The 24,393-nt window shown below is 43.4% G+C and overlaps 2 pseudogenes; both read left to right on the top strand.

Annotated features, from left to right (window-relative positions):
• The window catches only part of Gm6667, a 52,768-nt pseudogene extending 41,474 nt beyond the window's left edge, over positions 1–11,294 (top strand).
• A 63-nt stretch (positions 11,295–11,357) lies between these two features.
• On the top strand, positions 11,358–19,580 carry Gm51789 (annotated as a pseudogene).
• Positions 19,581–24,393: the final 4,813 nt, after the last annotated feature.

The following is a 24,393-nucleotide window of genomic DNA, read 5'->3' as shown; positions in this document are numbered from 1 at the left end:
ACTATTCCTTAACATCTCTTAACATCAATGTACTCAATTCCCCAATAAAAAGACATAGACTAACAGACTGGATATGTAAACAGGACCCAACATTTTGTTGCATTCAGAAAACATGCAGACACTACCTCAGAGCAAAAGGCTGGAAAACAATTTTCCAAGCAGATGCTCCCAAGAAACAAGCTGGAGTAGCTATTCTAATAGCAAATAAAATCAACTTTCAAACAAAGGTTATCAAAAAGATAAGGAAGGACACTTCATACCCATCCAAGTAAAAAAAAATCTACCAAGAAGAACTCTCAATGCTCCAATCTATACTCCAAATGTGGGTGCAATGACACACACATTCATAAAAGAAACTTTACTAAAGCTCAAAGCACACATTGTACCTCATACAATAATAGTGCAAGACTTCAACCTCACATTCTCAACAATAGACAGACCAGGGAAACAATAACAGAAGTTATGAACCAAATGGATTTGACAGATAGCATATTTCATACTAAAAGAAAAGAATATACCTTCTCCTCAGCACCTCACCATACCCTGTCCAAAATTGACCATATAATCGGGCCCAAAACAGGTCTCAACAGATTCAAGAGGATTGAAATAATCCCATGCATTCTATCAGATCACTAGGGACTAAGGTTGCTTTTTTAGTAACAACAAAACAATAGAAAGCCCATATATACATGGAAGCTGAACAATACTCTACTCAATGACAGCTTGGTCAAGGAAGAAATAAAGAAAAATTAAATTCTTTTTAGAATTCAGTGAAAATGAAGCCACAGCATAACCAAACTTATGGGACACAATGAAAGCAGTGCTAAGAGGAAAACTCATAGCTCTGATTGCCTCCAAAAAGAAACTGGAGAGTGCATACACTAACAGTTTGACAGCACAGCTCTAGAACATAAAAGAAGCAAATACACCCAAGAGAAGTAGATGGCAACATGTAATCAAATTCAGGACTGGAATCAACCAAATAGAAACAAAAGAGTACAAAGAGTCAAACAAAGCAGGTGCTGGGTACAGCGGAAGAACCGGTTTTGGAGTCCCTGGGCTGCCTTGGGTCAGGGACAAAAGGTTCTTGCTCTCAAACATCCTAGATCCTAGCAAGAGGTGAGGACAGACCCTAGGTCTCACTCTGGCCGGGGGCCAAAGGGAGAGTAGGGGGAGAGCTCTAGCAGGTGACTGTGGGATGAGAGAGTCTGCCTAGCTCAGGCTGCTAGCTCTGTGGGCTGTTTGGGTTGGTCTGCCTAGTCTGTCTCCTGGGGACACAGTAGCAGATAATGGTGATCATTTAAGCAAGCATTGTGTAGTAGTTATTCAAAAGGGCACATAATAATATTTCCAACTTGGCAATCTGCTCCGCACACTACAGTGAAGTTTGCTTGGCAGGCCGAGAGGCTTGAGAGCACTCACGAGGCAAAGAGTTTCAGAGAAACTCACCTCCAGGAACCTTGGCATTCTCATAACCCTTATACTCAAACCCTATCCCCACGTTAGTCTGGTGTATGGATCCACATGCTCTCTTTTAGTATTATTTTTATTATAAGTGCCTTTTAAGATTGAATTCTGACATAGCTAAGCCTTCACCAGTGTTCCAACATCCTAGGAAATCCTTGAAGCCAACAAACTTGGAATTCAGTAGGAATTCAGTGAGAAGTTTACCTATTCAGTAACATTCAAATTTACTTCTAGTAGAGATGGTGAAACTAACTAGGCATTACAAAGAACAGAGCCAGAATAGCTCAGGGCTAGTCTGCAGAGTGATTACTTAGGACAGTAGCCAGTCTCACCCAAACAAGGGAATTCACAATGGCCTAGCTAATAGGTGGGTTTACCATGTAAGAGTTAGGGAATCCCACTGAGACAGGAATCTTCACTACAGCCAGGTATAGCAGGCTACATTGCATATTAGAAGCAAGGTGGTGAATTCTTCTGTCAAATGGAGATTGTCCACAGATACTTAAAAGAACAGCCAAGTTACTCTCATACAAGAATTTATCAGGGCCTAGGAAATAGGGGGGTAGTGCATTATTCATGAGAAAGTCTGCTAGAGCAGAACCCCCTGGTTCTAACTTTCACAAGGCTCAAAGGAGTAGCACAAATTGTGACTAGGGTGTGAAATCCTTAGCAGTCATTAAGCTGACCCTAGGCAGGACTGCTTTATCTTTACTGTAAATATTACCTGGTTCCTGTGAGTCCTTTTGTAGTCATTCCTTTGTTTTGTGTCAGGTAACTTCAATGTACTTTGCCTGCTGTGACATCCTACCCCTTTATTTTCTGTATTATATAAGACTGGTGTTCACTTTGTGACACTACATTCAGATTCTACACAATCTCCAGTGTCTGTCTGTCATTCATTCACCGACTCCTTGTCCACCTGTAACCAGAGACTCGTTCTCTGCAGACAAGGGACCAAGAAGGTCTGCAGCACCAATCCATTCCTTGTCTGGCTCTGCATCAACCATTCTATCCCACTTTCAGTGTGAAAGCAGCTGAAGAGCCTTGAGAGACAACAGGAGAGCAGGTTTGGCTTCTGTAGTAGACTTCTGCTCCAGATTAGATAGCATCCTGTATCCCAACACTGGGGTTGATGGGCACTCCCTGGGCCCTTTCTCCAAGTATGCCAAATCTGTGGGTTAAACAGTCAGGAAAGGGTCCTTGATGCCTGTGGCTTCTGGGTCAGCTAGAGATGATTGGAAGATGTCCTGGTGTTTGTGGCCCATTGTTCTCTGCAGTCCTATGAAGTGAGAAACACAACCAAAGTTACAGAAGCTTGCTAAGGGAGAGAGGTAATCCCTTCCTCTAGGATAAGATTTCCACATATCATCTGGGGAAATGAGACTGCAGTGACAAGCATTGTTTCTCTCTGCTAGAGATCTCTCAACACAAAAGTGACATGTTACTGCCCTGCAGCAATGTGTCACTTTTGGATATCTTTTTTTTTTTTTTTAGGTTTTTTGAGACAGGGTTTCTCTGTGTAGCCCTGGCTGTCCTGGAACTCACTCTGTGACCAGGCTGGCCTCGAACTCAGAAATCTGCCTGCCTCTGCCTCCCGAGTGCTGGGATTAAAGGCGTGCGCCACCACACCCGGCTACTTTTGGATATCTTGTCTGACTGTGACATGTCTACCTAATAACCTGGTGGGAAAGAGCTTACCTCATGATGTTTCCCTGAGGCTTAATGAGCAATTTGATAGAACCTGAGGCCTCTCTCTCCTAGGTTCCAGTACCATGCCAGCAGCCACATTGAGATGGAATACATTTCTCTGCTGCAGGTCGCTCAGTAAGGTGATTCTCACACTAGGAACTGCTATGAACTCTACAGCAGGACAGTTTCTAGCACAGATGCCACGGGATTAAAGATTGTCTTAGGATGTAGGACCCTAGAGGCAGATTCAACAATGCTCTTTGTGGATGTATTAACTCTGTCTGCCTTCAAACTATAAGAACAGAGATAGCACACACCTTTAATCCCAGCACTTGGGAGGCAGAGGCAAGCGGATTTCTGAGTTAGAGGCTACCTGGTCTACAGAGTTAGTTTCAGGACAGCCAGGACTACACAGAGAAACCCTGTCTCAAAAAACAAACAAACAAACAACAGAGATAGCAGGTTTAACTGAGACTGTCTGCAAACCCTTCACCTTTTACACCATAGCCATTTACAGCAGCACCTAGGGGACATAGCCCTAGTGACAGGCCAATGATGAACAGATATGGAAAAGAATCACTACATTTTCTGTAGTGTTGAAGGTTCCCTCCTTCTGGAGACCTGATCTGTCTGCCAAGAAATGCAGTCTCAGAATTGGTTTAGGAGCCTTGTGATTTCGTGGGATGGAAGCTTAAATCTTCCTTGTCCTGTGTTTGTCTTTAATTATAAATGTCCACCACATCTTTGCTAACTGACCATCTGCCTCTGCAGTCTCTGTTTGTTAGTAGTGTTGTGAGCCCTCTGGGTTTCCCACCCCAGGCTGCATTCACCTTACTAATCATATAGACCAATGGGCCCTCCATGTTATTACACCTGAGCACCTGACCTGGCCTTATTTTCATGAGATTTCCTGCCCCATCTTACTTGGGTCCCAGTTTAGGAATACAGTTTCCTCCCACCCTTCCCTTGCTTCAGCCCTCCTCCTCATCACTGACTTGACAACACTGTTGCACTTCTCCATCGCTCATGGTCATGCTTGGTTTACAGGAGTCTCCTCAGGATCCCCCCAAAGCAGAGTGGACCGGACATTTCTCTGCATGCCATTGACAGGGCTGCCATTCTGGAACATGTTCTCCATTGTAACTTTTGCTTCCCTACTCCTACCAGCGGAGACATTGTCAATTTCTTCCTTTCACAGTGTGTTCATCCTCTGACCAGGTTCCAGGAAGCCATACATAGAACACTCTATTATCCTCCTTCATCTTTTCCTTTTGTCCTCTCTCTCACCTTCTGGGCTACTTGGTATGTTTCAGGCTTCTCCCCACACATACTCTCCATTAAATAACTATATTTAAACTTCGGATGCTGGGATCCACAAATGATAGAGAATAAGCATTATTTGTCTGAGCATGGGTTATCTATTTTAATATAATACTTGCCTGTTCTGTCTATTTTCATCCAAATTACATTTCTCCTTGTAGGTGAATAAGATTTCACTGTGGATAAACCACATTTTCATCTCTTGATGAACAGTTCCTTACATCCTGTTAGGAAATGAGCTCGCTTAACCATGAACATGCAGGTATATCTCTGAAATAGAAAGCAGAGTTCTATGGTTTTGTGCCCAAGAGTGAGGGTACAGTTGAATCATATAGTAGCTATTTGCCATTTTTGGGAAGCCTTCACATTGATTTGTATCATGGCTGTCCCAGTGACACTCCTACCAGCAGTGTACATTGCTTCCCCTAGCAACACATCCTTGCTAGCATTTATTTGTGTGGGGTGATTGTTTTCTTTATTGTCTTCTTTGTTTTTATTTCATTGCATGAGCGCTTTGACTGAGTGTACACTGTCCCTCATGCATGAAATACTCTCAGAGTTTAGAAGATATCTGATCCCTTTGGACTAGAATTATAGGTGGTGACAAGCTGCCACGTTGATATCCTGATATCCAACCTCGGTGTTCTGGAAGAGGAGTCAGTGCTCTTAATAACAGAGCCTGCATCCCAGGCCTCATTTCTTTGTTATTTGGTGATACGAATTCTGACTAGGGTGAGATTGGAAATCAAGGTTGTTTAATTTCATGTTTCTCTATCCCAAAGGATGTTGAACCCTGTTTAAATATTAATTTACCATGAATAATACTTATTTCCTCTCTCTCTCTCTCTCTCTCTCTCTCTCTCTCTCTCTGTGTGTGTGTGTGTGTGTGTTTGGTGTACATTTGTATGCACAGGTTTACATATGTGTAAATGTGTCTGCACATGTGTGGAGGCAAAAGAGCAACGTGGGATATTGTCTTCTGTCTTACTTAATGTTTTATTGTAAGTGTGAGACTGGGCCTGCAGTGGGGTTTGGAAATCTCAAAGCCCACTACTGATGACACACCTTCTCCAAGAAGGCCACCCCAACATCAGCAAGACAATAACAAGGCCACAGCACCCAATCTTTCCCAAGGATTTCCACTACCTTGGGAACCCAGCATTGAAACCCATGAGCCTATAGAGGCCATTCTCACCCAATCTACCACAGCCGACATCTTTTATTTTTCTTTCATCTGTGCCTGTGGTGTGTGTGTGTGTGTGTGTGTGTGTGTGTGTGTGTGTGTACAGGCACATGCATGCCACAGCATGAGAAGACTTTAGATGAAAACTTTCAAGAGTTGGTTATTGACTTTCACATTGACTCCTGCTGACCAGGTCTCTCTTATGTCTGCCACTGCATCCTGCATTCAGACTAACTCCCCTCCTAGTTCCGTGTCAATTCTCTCGTCTATGCCTCTTGTTTTATTTTACAGAACCTCAAATTTTGCATTATCATTTTCAGATGCTTGAACTTTAGAAGTCAGGGAAATGTCTGGGTACTTGTTACAAATTGGCAGGCATGGCCAAGCATCCTCAGATACACTTAAGAACCACCCTTTTGGTAAGCAATCCTTACCCTCACATCATCCCCAGGAGAGAAAGTACACTGCACAGACCGTGGTTAATTCTGTCTTCCTCTTAATTACAATTCTGAATGGACTTCCCATGTAAAGTTTTGTCTCCCAACCTTTTCAGCTCTGACCACACACTTCATCCTATCAGAACACCCTTTACACAGAGAAAGCCAAGCAAGATGGGTAGTTCTGAATTTATAGGCTTTAAATATAGGATATATGCATTAATGTACCCCTTTGTGTATCTTTATGGTTTCTGTACATGTCATGGTCTTGTGAAGGTCCCAACCACTGAAGAAGCACTTTGTGAGAGGACTGAGCAAAAGAAACCCATGGGAGTCTGAGTTGTTTAGGGTTTGTAGAGGTTTGTGTAAAGCCTCATGGCTTCTCTGGTTTCCCTTCAATAGTTTTCCCTTTGCTGGAGTGAGTCAGGGTCTTTCCCACCAGGCAGCTTCCCTTGGAAGTACTGAGGATGCTTCCTGTGGTGCCCTCTCTCCTCTTCCCAGAATGCACTCTGGTTAAAGTAAGAGCTCACTTCTACCCAAGGTCTCTGTCATCAGGAGGGCAGGTACCCTGCAGAGAACATAGATGCTGGAGGAGAACCTGAAACTGCCATGTTGCCATAACAATACAGATTCTAACTGTATTTCAAACATTTATCCTTGTGTCCACAGGCAAGTGCAGATCTCTGGCCAGACTGGTGTCCCATGCATTTAATCCATGCATTAAAAGAGGAGGCATGTAGATCCCGAGAGATCAAGGCAAGCCAGGTTTACATAGCAAGTTTTTGGACAGCCAGACTCACATAAAGAGATACCAGGTCCAACAAACAAACCAACCAACCAACAAACAAAAGATAGGAAAAAAAAGAAAAAAAAAAGGAGTGAAGAGAAAGTGCTATTGACGGGCGGAGAGCAGGTGACCTTGTGTTTCAGACCTGAGCTGATAGATCTACAAGGCAGCCCAACACACAAGACTCGGGGATATTTGCAGGGCAGTGCTGGAAAGATTTTTCAGATGCAGAGGATCAGGATGCCTAATGCCACAGTGTCTTCTAGTCATGACAGAGTGCCATACCCATGAAATGTGGACAATATGTCTGCCTACGAAAGGCCTGCATAATGATCTCACCAGTTGCCATGCCACTGTGCATGGGGGACAGTGTACAAGGCCCTGTCCCTACTTGTCCCAGCCAGTGGCTGCTGCTGGAGGGAGAATGAGCATCTCCAATTACAAGCTCTCTATAGTGTCATCCAATCACAAGAGGTCAGCAGGAAGCCCATGTACATATCAGTACCACTCAATGAACCCAGAAGGCACAGTGTGTTTGGTGTGTGTGTGTGTGTGTGTGTGTGTGTGTCTGTGTATCTGTGTGCATCTGTGACTATTTTATATAAACAATAATGACTAAATGGGGTCATGAATATGTCAGGGAGTGGGCAGACTATGTAGGTGGCACTGGAGGAGTCAGAAGGAAGCTGGAAATGATGAAAATACAGTTATCAGAAAATTATCAACATGTTTACTTTTCATTTTTTTTAAAAGATGCCAGGTGACTTACCAGAGATATAGGTCTTGCTTAGAGGTGTTCCACTGTCGACAGGGAGAACTATTTGACCTGGGAACCAGGGCCAAAACATTGGCTTTCACCTTTGCTTTGTTTTCTTCATCAATTTTAGGATCTGAGTATGAGCTATTGAATGTAGAGACTGTCTTTTGTGTCAGTACTGAAGAACACATAGTCATTTGATATCCAGCCTCTGTAAACTTGAAGATTGACCAAAAATTGATTTTAAAATAAGCTTTGACCCAGGATTTAAATGGTAAATAGCCTGACAATCTCAGAGGAAGCCATAGAGACATTATCTTGACTGAACATAAATTTATGATATTTAAGAAAATAGATTTTCCTTAGTGGCTTTTTGTGTCCTTGTTTGTTTATTTGTTTGTTTTGAGATATACCTCTCTACATAGGCCTGGCTGTCCTGATTCTTACTTTGTAAACTAGGCCAGCCTCAAACTCACAGAGATCTGCCTGCCTCTGCCTCTTGAGTTCTGGGATTAAAGGTGTGTACCACAAGGCCCCATATCATTGCTCTTTTTAAATTAATTTTCACAGATATTCTTGTGAAAAATTAAAATATATATTACATGTTATATATTATATATGTTACATATAATATATATTTTATATTAAATATAATAATAATGGCTATAGATGTATACATATGCATATATATTTATAATTATCCTCTTAGGGTTACTATAGCTTTGATGAGAGAGAATGACTAAAGCAACTTGAGGAGGAAAGCATTTAATTTTTGCTTACACTTCCACATTACTGTTCATCACCAAATAAAGTCAGGAGAGGAAACAGGTCAGAAACCTGGAGGCAGGAGAAGATGCAGAGATCTGAGGGGGTCCTGTTTAGTGTCTTGATACCCCAGGCTTGCTCAGTCTGATTTCTTTTTTTTTTTTTTTTTTTTTGGTTTTTGGTTTTTGGTTTTTGGTTTTTTGAGACAGGGTTTCTCTGTGTACTTTGTGTACTTTGGCTGTCCTAGAGCTCACTCTGTAGACCAGGCTGGCCTCAAACTCAGAAATCCGCCTGCCTCTGCCTCCCGAGTGCTGGGATTAAAGGCGTGCGCCACCACTGCCTGGCGGGTGTTTGTTTGTTTGTTTGTTTGTTTCGATGGCTTCTCCACAGTGGGCTGGACCCATTCTCAATCAATCACTGAGAAAATGCCTTACAGAATTGCCTACAGTCTGATCTTATGGTAGCATTTTCTCAGTTGAGGTTCCTTTCTCTCAGATGACTTTATCTTGTGTCAAGTCAATATAAGACTACCCACCACCTTATTAGAAAAACAAAACAAAACAAAACAAAACAAAACAAAAAACCAAAAAAAAAAAAACCTGATCATAGAATTCCATGCTTATATGAAAACATTCCTTTTTTTTATCAGCAATCCATCTCTAACTGTTGTGTCTTCTCAGTCTCAGTGGTCTTTCCTCTTGTACTTTCTGTTATAAGAAAGAGTCTTGGCACAATTTAGGCTTTTCTCTTCCAGCCTTAAAAGCCTGGATGTCCACATCAACCACTGCTGCCCTCGGTAGAGAGGATCGAGCTGGAGCATGATATGTCAGGGTAAATTCTTACTCACTAAAACATGGAAACGTCACACTTAAATTATTGGTGACATTGTGCAAGGTTTCTATATAGTCACACTTGTATAGAATCAATTTTAAAATAATATGAACGTTTACTTACTTATAAGCTAATTAAGATGACGACATTATTATGTAAAACTTTTACACAAAATACACTTAAATGTGAGTAAGGCATCATCATAGGTGCAGCTAACAGCTGGACCCACAACCAAATGGCACATAAGCAACTACTTGAACACAGCTGGGAGCACTCTAGCAAGAAGCTCAAAGGACAGAGAAGGTGAGTGACTGTGCTTCATCAGAGTGTTTCCATAGGAGAGACACGCTCACCTCAGTCAGGTAGATCAGCCTCAGCATGCAGGAGGGACAGTTGCTCTGAGTTCCCTGTAGGAAGTCCCCAAGCCTCTGTGTGGGGAGAGTGCATTGCATAATGGGTCTGTCACACTCAACAGAGGGTTTCATTAGCTGTGACTTAACCTACACAGGCAAGAACTGAGCATCTTAAGTTATTTACCTGGAATGACACACAGGTTGTATGGCACCAGTGAATCTTCACCCAAAATTTATCTTTCTCCTGTATATTCACTCATCCAACACTCCACTCTACACACACACACACACACACACACACACACACACACACACAGCTATTTACAAACACACAGTTCATTTGTAAAAGATCACTCAAGAAAAAGTAACTCACACATGATATGCCAGGGATCTGACCATTTCTGATGCAGAAATCTGTCCTACAACAGAAAATAAATTGTTTCATTCATTTTTGTCTCACTTATATGAGACTCTCTCTCTCTCTTTCTCTGTCTCTCTCCGTGTTTCTGTCTGTCTGTCTCTCTTTGTGTGTGTGTGTGCGTTTGTGTGTACCATGTGAGTACAGTGGAACCACAGTTACAGAAGGTTTTGAGCACCAGGCCTTTAATCCCAGCACTCTAGAGGCAGAGGCAAGGAATCTATGAGTTTGAAGGTAGCCTAGTCTAAAGAGGGAGTTTCCCAACAGCCAGGGCTGTACAGAGAAATCTTTTTTTTTTTTTTTTTTTTTTTTTTTTTTTGGGAAAAGAAAATAAAACAGGAGAAAACCATGAGGATGACGTCAGTTTTGTGAGCACTGGGAATCCAGCCTGGGTTTTCCAAAAGAGCAGAAGGTGCTCTTAACCTCAGAGCATCCCTTCAGGCACCTGAAGCTGCTTTTAACTGGAAAAAAAAGTGATTGCAGGACTTGTCACAAGGTCTTGAGTTTTAGTTCCAGAGCTAAGGGGAAAATCACAGCCTTCCTTCCCTGCAAGACAGTAGGGAGAGGAACAGAAAGGAAATGGAGGTGGTAATGGAGGGGGAAGAGGTGGCGACTGAGATGCATTGGGGAGGGGCTTCAGGAGGAGGCAGTAGGATAAGAAAGAACTTGAGCATGCACCAGGGGACCATGGGGAAGGGACCTGAAGGGACAAAGGGGTGTGTTATGGAAAAGTGAAGAGACAGAAAAAGTGAGAAAGATCAGGGTGGATGTCTGAGGGAGACTGATGGCGTGTCTCTGGCTAGAGGAGAAATGGGAAACAGCTAGGAGACAGTGGCAGCGAGGTGAGGACAGGAAGTGATGACTGTCACTAAGTGATTCTTGGCTGGCCATGGGCATGGGCGTGCCACTGGGCAGAGCTAGAGTGATTTAAATTTGTTCGATTCAGGCTGAGGTCTGCCTAGACTCCTGCGGAAGGCCTTGACTTTTTTGTGTGTTTCTTGTCTCTGTTTCCAATCAGCTCTGAGGGCACAGCTGCTGGTGAATGAGATGAAGGGACCGAGGGGCTTGGGAGTACTGGAGAGAGCACATCTTCCTTACAGCTCAGTTCATAGTCAAGTTCTCCAGATGCCATCACATGACAGGAACCTGGGTCCGAGGGAGGAATCCCCCACGAGGTCCTGGAGGAACCAGCCTGGCTGGAGCACAGAAAGTTCTGAATTCACAGTCCAGATGCCTGCTGGAACTTTTGTGATTCTCTGTGCTGGGTCCTTTGCAGGGCAGTACTAAGGAATTCCTGATTCGCTCTGCAACTCTGGTCACACCATAAGCAGCCAAGTCTCAGGAAGTACCATGGAAAAGGGAGCCACCACCAAGTGCAATCTTCCCCTGATTCCAAGGCTTTTAATTCTGCTGAGCTATCAGTGGATGGTGCTCCAGGCTGGTGAGTTCCCAGAATCTCCATGGAAGGGCTTGGGCAATGGAACAGGGGATGTGGCTCAAGTCAGAAAGTTTCCAGTTCTGGGCTACCTTCTTCCCTTCACCACCACAGTGGCTGGAAATCCTGGCTCTCCCTCACCCAGGCTTCAGTGGATTGAGTAAGTAAAGAGAAAGGTTGAGCAGAGGCTAAATGAAGAGGGCAGGGGTCAGAAGGGAGCACCTGGTGATGTCCTCAGCCCCACTGGGATCCTTAGGAAGTCTAAAACCCAGGCACCAGGACAGAATGTGCCGGGCACAGTGCAAGACTACCAGGAAGCTACCCTGGAGCTAAGGCAGGCTGTGCTCTGAAGACTTCCTTCCTAAGGGATTCCTCACAAGCACTTCACCATGCTTGGGAGTATTTGCTCTTGACTTTTCTTTCCCACCTCTCCAGCAAATCCAGGGACAAGTCAGCCACAACCACTGTCCTATCTCATTATATTTTCTCTCCCTGCCTCTTCTTTTGCTCTCTTTTTATATTGCTTTAAGGCTTCACATTATTGCCACATTAGAATCTAAAACAATCCCTTCTCTCCTTTACTACCAAGTGCTGGGATTACAGGTGTGTGACACCAGGTTCAGCTTCAGTGCCCACATGGCTCACCAGTCACCATCCTGCTCAGCTCCCTTTCCTGCCCATCTGTCCTTCTCAATGTTTCCATCCACAGAATGCCCATTAGATCCTTGTCCACCAGGGAGTAATCTGTTCTCATGCCTGAGGACACTTGAGCTAATCGGGGGCTGGAAAGCCTTGTCCTCTATGGAGGATCCTGACAAAGGCACTGGGTGGGGACCTATTCAAGCTTCTGTCCTAGGTCACAGACCCATGTAGTCTACCTCCTGTGGAGATGGCATCAGTAATGGTGTTCTTTAGGCAGGAGTGGATTCTTTTTTCTTTGTAAATGGAAAACACCAAATCTTGATTGAAATCAGGCAAGCTTTGCTGTATATCTCTCTGCATCAACTACTCAATTCTGCATTGGGTGTGACAGTGGCAGAAGACAACAAGCTGATGACTAAGTAGCAAATTTTTCCTCTAACCCAGATTAGGGTGTTTCCCATCCTTCCAGAGTGTCTTCAAAAGTATTCTGATAACTAGGTCTTTCCCAGGCAGCAGTGGGTTCTGTGCTACCTGTGACTTCCAGGTCATCTAGAAATGATAGGAGGACGTCCTAGGTTTAAGGACTCTTGATCTCTCCATTGCTCTCTAATGGATTCCTAGGCTTCCATGGTACACAGGAGACTCTCCTTGAAGCCTAAAGTGCTCCCTGAGGGAGAGGTGGCAGCTTACTTGAGAACTGACCTTAGACACCCCCTATAGATGAGAGAAGATTTACAGTTACCTGGGGAACAGGAGATGCTCTCGCAGTCAAGAGTTCATGTCTCTTCCTGATAGGGGGCTCTCAACATACAAGTGACTTCTTATATTCCCGCAGCAATGCCACATTTCTGGATGTCTAATCTGACAGTGACTTGTTCACCACATACCCTAATGAGAAAGAGCTCACCTCATGATGTATCCCTGAGGCCTGAGGCCTTTCCTGACAGCCTGCAACCAGAGACCACTCTCTCCCAGAGTCCTATACCATGTCAGAAGACACTTAGAAATGGAGTGCATGTTCTCTGTTGCAGGAGGTCAGCCTGGCTTTTGCCCAAGCAAGGTGATTCTGTAATTAAGAACTGCTATGAACACTACCCAGGAACATTTTTCTCTCACTGACACCTCAGGCTGACAGATTGTCCTGGGTCATAGGTCCAGTGAGACAGGTGCAACCTTGTTTTTCACAGATGGCTTCTCTCTGGCTGATTTCAACAGCCAAGCACAGAGTATAACAAAGATGGTCTGGCCTACAAACACTCTAGTATTTATATAATGGCATTAGTTACATTCTACTGCAGTGATAAGACACATGACCATGGTAACATACAGAAGGAAGGATTTGGGGAAGCTTATAGTTTTACAGGGATAAGAGTCCATCACCTCACAGCAGAGGAACATGGCAGCAGACAGGCATAGTGGCTGGAGCAGCAAGTTGAGAGCTCACATATTATTGGTTGGGTTTGGTTTGGTTTTGAGCACAAAGACACACTGTGAAGTTCTGTCTGTTTAGAACTCACTGTGAAGATTAGATGGCCTCAAATTCATAAATAACCATCTAACTCCACTTATGAAGTGCTGGGATGAGAGCCATGATACCATGCCCAGCTGGGAGTCCATATCTTAGTCACCAAGTATGGTTCAGAGATGAAGAGATGGGAATGTCTTTGAAAACCACCTCCCCACCCCCATCCTCCAGACCTTCAGCTAGGCCATACCCCATAACGTTATCCAAACAGCTTGCCACTAACTGGGGCAAACATCTTACTGTACAGAGGACAAGATCATTGAAACTACACATTCATAATAGCATCTAGGGGTTTGTTCCTGGTGGCAGCACAGTAATGAACTGATACAGAGAGAAAGACTGTACCTGCTGTGGGGATGAGTGGTCCCTCCTTGCTGGTACCTGATCAATTTTAGGAGGTCAATCTGGGTCTGTCTTTGAGGTGTTCAGTTTGAAAGGGTTTTAGATTTGTTTTATGCATTTGAATGTTGACTAAAAGTATGTATGTGCAGCAATATATTCCTGGTGCCCTAGGAGGCCAAAAGAGGTCAGAAGTGAAATTCCAGGCAGTGGAGAGTGACCTTATGTTGCTGCTGAGAATCAATCAAGATCAAGCTGGATCCTCTGCAAGAGCAACACGTGCTTTTGAGCGCTACACCTACTCTCTTGCTCCAGTGGTTCAGTTTAAACCGTAGGCACAGGACCCTATGTTTTCATAACTCAAAAGAGTTTTTCATTATCTGTTTTGTCTTTAATTCTTAAAATCCAGCCACTTTGGAGTTGACTAACCATCCCTCTATATTAGGATGTCCTGTTAGCCATGGCCCCCTTAAGCAGTCAGGCTCCAGGCTGTGTCTCCTTTACTCAAAAGTGGACCAGTGTCCTTGATGTTACTGTCTCTTGACCACTGCGCATGATGGGATTTTTTGTAACACACTGCTGAGATTCCAAGTTAGAGATACAAATTCCTACCTCCACATCAGGCTTCAGCAATCAGTATCATCCCTGAGCTTCTCCCCATGCTGAGGCCCTTCTCTCTGGTTGTTCTTCATCATCTTATTTTTTTAAAGATATTTTCTTCATTTACATTTCAAATGCTATCCTCAAAGCCCCCTGTACTCTCCCCCTGCCCTGCTCCCCAACCCATCTACTCCTGCTTCCTGGCCCTGGCGTTCCCCTGTACTGGGACATATGATCTTCATAAGACCAAGGTCCTCTCCTCACTTTGATGACAGACGAGGCCATCCTCTGTTCCATATACAACTAGAGATACATCTCGGGGGGGGGTGCTGGTTAGTTCATATTGTTGTTCTTCCTATAGGGTTGCAGACCCCTTTAGGTTTTTGGGTACTTTCTCTTTCTCCTTCATTAGGGGCCCCGTGTTCCATTCAATAGATAACTATGACCATCCACTTCTGTATTTGCCAGACTCTGGCATAGCCTCACAAGAAAGAGCTATATCAGGGTCCTGTCAGCAAAATCATTCTGTAATATGCAATAGTGTCTGGGTTTGGTGGTTGTATATGGGATGGACCCCTGGGTGGGGCAGTCTCTGGATGGTCCTTCCTTCTGTCTCAGCTCTGAACTTTGTCTCTGTAACTCCTTCCATGGGTATTTTGTTCCCCATTCTAAGAAGGAGCGAACAGGCTGAGAAAGAAATTAGGGAAACAACACCCTTCAAAATAGTCACAAATAATATAAAATACCTTGGTGTGACTCTAACTAAGGAAGTGAAAGATCTGTATAATAAGAACTTCAAGTCTCTGAAGAAAGAAATTAAAGAAGATCTCAGAAGATGGAAAGATCTCTCATGCTCATGCCTTGGCAGGATCAATATAGTAAAAAATGGCTATCTTGCCAAAAGCAATCTACAGATTCAATGCAATCCCCATCAAAATTCCAACTCAATTCTTCACAGAGTTAGAAAGGGCAATTTGCAAATTCATCTGGAATAACAAAAAACCTAGGATAGCAAAAACTATTCTCAATGATTAAAGAACCTCTGGTGGAATCACCATGCCTGATCTCAAGCTGTACTACAGAGCAATTGTGATAAAAACTGCATGGTACTGGTACAGCGACAGACAGGTAGACCAATGGAATAGAATTGAAGACCCAGAAATGAACCCACACACCTATGAAGGGTGTTGTTTCCCTATTTTCTTTCTCAGCCTGTTTGCTCCTTCTTAGAATGGGGAACAAAATACCCATGGAAGGAGTTACAGAGACAAGGTTCAGAGCTGAGACAGAAGGAAGGACCACCCAGTGCTAAAAACATCCAGTGGAAAAAAGACAGCAGTTTTAGCAAATGGTTCTGGCACAACTGGCAGTTACCATGTAGAAGAATGTGAATTGATCCATTCTTACCTCCTTTTACAAAGTTCAAGTCTAAGTGGAACTGTGGTTGTTCTTAATAGCTTCTCAGCACAGATCTCCAGCACTCCACAGAGCAGCATGGACTCTTCACACTTTCCGCCAAAATGTTTGCTTTTACATTCATCTGAGACTATGAATGTCTCTGAGATTCGTGATCACCACTCTTTCACTACCAGACTTAACCATCCTAGGTTTTCTCTGGTACTGGTACTGTTCTAGTACTGAGGTCCATCCTCTGACCACTTCAAGGAAGCCATTCCTGGAATGCTACATTAGGTCCAGGAGATCTGGCACTGGCACTGTGTTGATCTAGTTTCCTTCTGTTGCTGTGATAAGACACTCTGGACAAAAGGAACTTAAGGGAGAAACTGACTTATGAGACTCCTACTTCAAGGTTATACTGTTCCATGGAGGAAAGTCAGGACATGATCTCAGAGGCAGGCTTACTTGCTATCCTACACAGCATGTCCTATGGCCAATAAACTTGCTTCCCAGCTGAAGAGATATAACAGGGACCAGAAAAGGATGGCAGTTGCAGTCTGGATCACCAGCTCATAAAGGGCTAGATTTCCTATTCATCCAGAGAGCTCTTGGCCAGAGAATGATAATGTCCACATTAAGACAGGCGTTCTTACATCATTAACCATCAAAACAGTTTCCAATTAGAGACTCATTTTTTTCTTTTTTTTAATTAAAAAAATTGTATTTACTTAGAAGCATTCAGAATGTCAACAAATCAGCCACTTTTTTTTTTCCATTACAGAGTGGTATTCAGTTAACAGAACAACAATTATCTTCGTATAAGCTGCATCAGAGACAAATGAAGATGAAAAAAATAAAACCCAAAAATAAAACCAAAAGAAAAAAAAACCCAAAACAAAAACCAAATTACTGTTCCCATATATAACTAATCTGTGCTGTCCACCAACAAGAACCTGCTTTAAATTTCCATGCCAATTACAACCCCCACACTATATCAAGCAAGGTTAGTAGCTATTGAAAATACCACCAGGACAGGGCTATCTAAAGACACATTTGGTAGTGTGTTAACTATACAAAAAAAAAACCCCAAATCTTACACAGCCTTACATTTCAGTTTTTTTTCTTTAAATGGAGTGAGTTGTGTACAGAGGGCTTAAATTCTTTATAGACAAGAAAAAATAGCCGGGCGTGGTGGCGCACGCCTTTAATCCCAGCACTCGGGAGGCAGAGGCAGGCGGATTTCTGAGTTCGAGGCCAGCCTGGTCTACAAAGTGAGCTCCAGGACAGCCAGGGCTATACAGAGAAACCCTGTCTCAAAAAACCAAAAAAAAAAAAAAAAAAAAAAAAAAAAAAAAAAAAAACTGTGCTAGAACCAACTTCATCTTCATCATGAACTTCTTCTTTCTCCTCCTCCTCTTCCTCCTCCTCTTCCTCTTCCTCTTCTCCTTCTCCTTCTCCTTCTTCTTATTCTTCATCTTTGTCTTCCTCTTCTTCCTTCTCTTCCTCATCTTCTTCCTTCTTTTTCTTGTTCTTTTCAGCCTTGCTCACCCCCTTTTCACTGCATCAGGTTTTCCTTTAGCTCTGTAGACAGCAATATAGACACTCATTTCTTAGGAGAATATAGGCTCGATCACACTGACAGTTAAAATTTCTTATAGATGTCCAACTCTATGATGAGAGTACAGATCAGAAAAACTCTCTAAGCAACTTCAGTAACACCCTTGTCCTGCTCCACTATGACCCAGCATCTTCACACACCATCCTGTCTCCACACAGTCTACACTGGCAGTTTCTGGAGACTCTCCAGAGTAAATAGATCTAGAAAAGACATCCTGAACTTTTCCTGGCATGACTGACAGTGCCCATGGCTAAGAAGGTCATATATAACAGACAGGTGGATTGTATTGATAGAGAGCAGGAGAGAATGAGCATGAATTATTTAGCATAGTGAAGATGGGTCAGGGATTCCCCCCTGCCCCCATCCCTTACATCATTTTTCCAGAAGGATCATCAGGTAGAGAACGTCCCTGAGTCCCTTGCTCCCCAGCCCTAACCTCACTGCATGTTTCTTCCACAGAGTCCCCTACTCTCTGCAGCAGTTTCAACATTAGCAACTCAGTGTCTGGACTGTGGAGCTATGAATTCCAAAGCCAAGTGAACCCAGGGCCTTTCCATCTCAACAGAAATATCAAATGTCATGTCACTGATGCTCTTGGGAACAGACTCAATGCCACAGAGATCTATGAAAAGCCGTTTCACAGTCTACAAGATCAAGTTTATCACTTCAAAGATGTGCTATATCAAATGCAGGGGGAGAATAACACAATCAGAGCTAAGTTTCAAATGACTCCATAGAGCTGGGGATGTAGCTCAGTGGTAGAGTTCTTGCCTAGCATGCATGAGACGGTTCCATCCCCACTGCTACAAAGTTAGGGAAAGAAAATATCAGATGCCCACTGATGGAAAGAACAGGATTTGTAACAGTTAGGGACCTTCATTGTTTCCCAGAGAAACAAAATGAACTACCGCTATTCCCACCTAAGAGGTCCATCAGCAAGGGAAAAATGTGGAGGGTAAAGCCAGTTCAGAGGATGTGAAGGGAGAGTGGGTAGGCAGACAGGATTAATCAAGGCCAGAGACTAATGTCTTTCCAATGGGCACAGAGCCCCTAGCTCTGCAGTCCATTGTATGTGGCTGGTATGCAGATGAAGGATTCAGGGGATCCTGGAATGTCAGCCTCAATGGAAGCAACATGTTCCATGGTGACACTAATAAAGGGCTTCAAATCTATCCTGAAACAACTGGATAGAAGAGATATTGGAGAAAATTGGAAATCTAAATGACTTCTTAAACACGACATCACGGAGTGCATTCAAGAACAACCTTAAGGAGTCTAAGTTGCACTGTGAAAAAAACCTGGAGTCTACCGGTAACTGGGAGGAGGGGGACAAAGCTTTCTGCAGATGTGGAGTGTGTCCGTTTATCTGTGTGTGTGTGTGTGTGTGTGTGTGTGTGTGTGTGTGTTCACGTTTGTATGACCATGTGTGTGTATGGACATGTGTGTATCTGTGTGTGTGTGACCTATTCCTCATGAGACTTTGGGTTAAGTCACTCTTTCCATCCCTCATTTCCTTCCTCATCCTCTCCTGTCTCACTGTGTTCACACTGGTCACCATCCTTGTGTCTCTCCACTCTCACAGTCTGAGAATCCTTCTACTTCCTGCCTTCTCCACAGTCTAGAATCACTGTTGCCTTCCTCTCACCCTTCATGTCCCTCACAGGTCAGCTCCTCTTCTGTCAGCAGGAGAGATGAGGTCCCATCATGACCCTAATCCTTTACCATAGCTACATGAGTCTGTTGAGGTCAGGGACATCCCCTGTCTCTTCCTACTTGGGACCCACACAAATATCTGTTGCAGCAAAGGGAGTAGAAATCTGTGTGAATTTCCTGAGGACCCAGAATCTGAGGTGAGATTTGTTCAGATTTCAGTCCTAACCAGAGACTCAACTTCAGTTTTCACTTAGTCTTGCCAACACTACTGTAGATGTGGATCAGCCTCCATCCAGGGCATGCCTGCCCAACCCTTCTGTCCTGCTGATAATGCTCAGCTGCTTCCTTCTGTATGTTTTCTGAGAAGAATCCTTGACAATGACAGGTACTAGGCACAATGTTGGAAGTGGAGTTAGGGACAGATGGATGAGGACTGAGGAAGCAGGAGTGAGTGAGTTCCAGGAGTCCTGCTCTGATCACTCAGCTGCAGATTCTTACTGAGAAAAGAGGCTGGATATTCAGAGTTCATATCACCTACTAATAATAGCTTGTGCATGCTCAGCCTTGACAGGAAAGGTATTTGTCATAGTCTAGTGGAAATGCCAAGGGAACACAGCAGGTGTCTGGTCAGAGCAGGTTCCTAATTAGGAGGATCCCATGCTGCAAATGTGGGAATTGTTGGGACACAAAAGAAGAAGATTAAAGTTCTTCTTAATGTGAAGAGGGGAGAGAATTCAATCCCAAAGACATAAAGAGATAACACGAGGAGACTGAGGGAAGACCACTTTCTGACTCAGGTTTTATTTTCAGCCTGCCATGGACAGGGGCTCAATGGGCCCTCCTCAATCCATGTGAATCAGAGTCTCAGACAGAGAGCATAGAGCCAGCAGGTGACAAACAGATACGACAGAAGAGAATGTGTTGGACCTGAGCATTTCATCCAAACAAACACCAGACTTCTTTATATAGAAGAAAAAAACAAGAAAAGCCAGGAGGGACACATCCATGGAGTTACAGCGACACAAAACAAAAGGAATGTATACAACAAAAGATGGCGGGGACCAGGCCGCTGTTTACCACTAAGAAGGGAGCCAGGTGTAATGCTAGTCTATTGTTAAGCCCACCACCAGGGGTTCTTAGTAAATGCCTGATTGTGCTGTTCCTTTGGTCTTAGTGAAGGGACCTGTCTCTGGGGGATTCCCTAACTCATGGTAAACTACCTATTCGCTGGGCCATTGTGTATTCCCTTGTTTGGGAGAGACTCAGCTACTGTCTTAAGTAATCACTCTGCAGACTAGCCCTGAGCTATTCTAGTTCTGTTCTTTGTAATGCCTAATTAGTTTCACTGGCTCTACTAGAAGTAAATTTGAATGTTACTGAATAGGTAACCTCACTGAATTCCTACTGAATTCCAAGTTTGTTGGCTTCAAGGATTTTCTAGGATGTTGGAACACTGGTGGAGGCTTACTTATGTTAAAATTCAATCTTTAAAGGCACTTATAATAAAACAATACTGAAAGACAGCATACACCATTCTAACGTGGGGATAGGGTTTGAGTATAAGGGTTATGAGAATGCCAAGGTTCCAGGAGGCTGAGTTTCCTTAAAACTCTTTGCCTCATGAGTGCTTCTGGGCCTCTCAGCCTGTCAAGCAGACTTCACTGGAGTGGGCACAGCACCAGCCCCCACATGGCAGCTCCCAACTGCTCCAAGTCCTGGGGATCCAGCCCTTTCTTCTCTATAGACACTAGGTACACACACAGCACACATGCATATAAAATAGAAACAAATGAAGCAGCACTAACAGTAGTGTTCCCTGTGGAGGCAGGTGGGACTGAGCTGATAATGGAGTCCACTGCACCCCTCTGGACTGCCAGATGGCCAAGGTGGGTCAGGGATGTCCTGATTGACAGCTGTTGTGCTCAGGAATGCAGGGAGGAGGGAACAAATGACCCTCAGGTATGGTGGGGGGGGTATTACTTGTCCTGTTCACCCAGGAGAACAGACCCCGGCTGTCCTCAGACACTTGATACAGGTTTCCTTGCTGTAGGGTGAAGATGCTCCATAGAAAGTCTTGAGTATTCATCTGGTGCAGCCCCTGTCCCTTTTTGTCAGCCTCAAGCACAGGCATCATCATGTTGCTGACACAGGCTTCATGTTCTTTCTACTCTGTGCTAGGCGTTGTGGCCCTTTCTTATCACCTGCTACTTTTTCTCTTGGTGCTCCCTGAAGAGACTTGTCCCTTCACATAAAACTACTTGAACAAGAGATCTGAAAAAGAATATAGCTGTATTTTCATACCAAGCATAGAAAACAGGATAACCAGATCTCCTTCCCGGGAGTGTGAAGTTTTTACTCCTTTGTATCTAACTCATCGGGTTCTGTGTCAGTGTGAGACAGACTAGGAAGAGATAAACTGTGTAAGGGTATTTGGGAGTTAATTTCTTGTAAGAATATTAATTTTGTAATAAATATTTATTATCACCAGTTCTATATTTGGAAGCCTTCTCTAGAACAAATGAAACATACCCATTATTGTTATCTGAGTATATATAACAGAAACAGACTATTTAATAGCATAGAAGGTGATGTTTTGTTTGTATTCTAAATTAGTTTGTGTGATATGCATTAAGTAGTCCAGCCTTGTCCATATGCACACTAGAACAGCAGAGAACTTGTAACCCTCTCCGTCTGACAGGCTGGCTGTCCCTGCAGTGGCAATCTGGCAGTGAAACCTGGAAGGTCCTGGGCAGCTGTCATACCATCTGATGCAGGTTCTGGGTCAGCGCTGCTCTCCACTGTGCTCAGAGAAGCTCCTCTGTGTACATCCAGAAGCTGTGGTACAGGAGAGTGAACTCACGATTACTGCGTCTGACCTCCGCATGAGCACTTTTGCACAAGTGTACTAGCACTCACACATAGACATGGTGCACATACACATGATGCACACATGGTGCACATACACATGATGTACACACACTAGGTGCACATACACCTGGTGCACACACACTAGGTACACACACACACTCAATGATGTAAACCCACATTGCACACACACATGGTACACACACATGGTGCACACACATGTGATGCATACACATAGTGACAACAAATAAAAATAATAATAACCCAAGGACTCTAAAATTATGGAGAGCATAAAGTGCATAATTCACTGGTGAGAACAATTTTTATTAAGCAGGGTCTCATTGTGTAGACCAGTGTGACATGGAACTCACAGAAATCCACCAGCCTCTAGTTCTCCAGCATCTATATCATATTCTCTGCCTTCAAGGCTCATTAACCATCATGTAGAAGGAATGCCCGATTCAGTGTTTACAGTGGTAAGTTTTTCTTTCTGTTGTTTAAAGAGTTATTCTATATGTACTCATTTCTAATGTTTATTTTTATGCCATGTTTATGGATGCTTTAGTACACATATGTATGAGCACCATGTCATTCAATGCTGGTAGAAGCCAGAGAGACATTTGATTCCCTACAGTTGAATTAGAGTCCATTGTGAGCCACAATGTTGATGCTGAGAATTGAAAATTGAGCCCAGGTTCTATGGAGGAGCAGTCAGTGGTCTTAAGCACTGAGGCATCTCTCCAGTCTCTAACATCAGTATTTTTAAGAAAGACACAAAGTTGGGAGATGGCGAGAGCGGATCTGGAAGAAATAAGTTAAAAGTGGAGGCCATGAATATGGTTGACATACGTGTATGTAGGCATGAAGATCTCAATGAATAAAAAGACTGTGTTTGGAAATGTCTTGTTGGAATTCAGAAGCCTACATCCAGACCTTATGCAGGGAGTGAGAGACCTAGGAACACTCAGCCCTAAATGGGGAGTCTCCAACAAATTCTTCCTCTCAGAGCTCAGGTTACCCTGTAGAAGAGAAGGCAGAAAGGATATAAGAGTCAGAGGGGATGGAGGACACCAAGAAGACAAAGCCCTTTGCGTCAGAAGGAGCAAAACTCATATAAGCTCACCCAGACTGAAAAAGCATGCACAGGACCTGCACAGGTCTACACCAGGTCCTCTGGGCTTACATTATGGCTTTCAATTTAGTGTTTTATGAGGTTCCTGGCCATGCCAACAAGTTTGTCTCTGACTCTTGTGCCCTCTCTTGGGCTCTTGTTCTTCTGTTGGTCTACATTATGTGATTTTGATGTGATAGTTTTTGTCTTATTGTGTTACACTTTTTTTAAAAAAATGAATGAATGAATGAATGTAAACCTAACCACTAGGGTGAATGTCAACAACAGTTATTTATACCTGCTGAGAGAGGGAAAATCATTTCCCTCCCCCAATGGAATAACTCTGGGAATATCAATCACTCCATGGAAGATCACATGATCAGGAGTAGTTGACCAATAAATAAGTGATGACACTGTGTGTATTTGTGTGTGTATGTATGTGTGTGGGGGGGGGGGGTGGGTTGGTGGGTGGGTGTGTACGTGTGTGATTATTTGGATTCAATTGCATGGTTTCTTTTGTTTATGATTTTGATTTTTGAGTTGTATTGTGTTTTCTAGATTTTCTGTAGATGTATTTGGGTTTGGGCTTGTTTTTTTTAGAAAGAACTTAAAGTTGGGTGGGTAGGGCAGAGGGAAGAGAGGATATGGATAAACTTGGGAGAGGGGAAGAATATGGTCAAATATATTTAAATTAAAGATAGTTTTAAATAATAAAAATATTTTAAAAGCTACTCATAAGTGCTAGTTATAAGTTCAAAGAATTTCATGTATTACATCTAATGCTTGAGAAAAGGGGGCTTCTTTTCCTCCAGATCCCCATGAGCACTAATCAAGTGCTCTACCCATGAGCTAGGGTCTCCTCATCAGGACCAGCAAGTACCAATAGCTGTAGATCCTTAAGTGGGCTTGCCATATCGAGACAAACTAACATGATTCCAATAAAGCTGTTGAGTGGCAGAAAAATTTATTTTTGTGGATTTCTCTGTTTTCTTCTTCCCAGATAAGGCAGCATTCAGACTCCTCTTCATCTGTTTTGTCTTTAATTAGAGAAGTCCAGCCACATCTGGGTTGGCCAACTATCTATCTGCATTTAAGATCTTTGTGTTATATTAGCCCTGTACCCTAGGCCCACCCTTCCTTCCTTCCTTCCTTCCTTCCTTCCTTCCTTCCTTCCTGCCAGTCTCTGGATGGCCTTTTCTT

The sequence above is a fragment of the Mus musculus genome, chromosome 10, assembly GCF_000001635.26.
Source record: "Mus musculus strain C57BL/6J chromosome 10, GRCm38.p6 C57BL/6J".
Taxonomy (NCBI): domain Eukaryota; kingdom Metazoa; phylum Chordata; class Mammalia; order Rodentia; family Muridae; genus Mus; species Mus musculus.
Note: the sequence above shows the minus strand (reverse complement) of the source record. Positions and strands in the feature narration are given on the sequence as shown.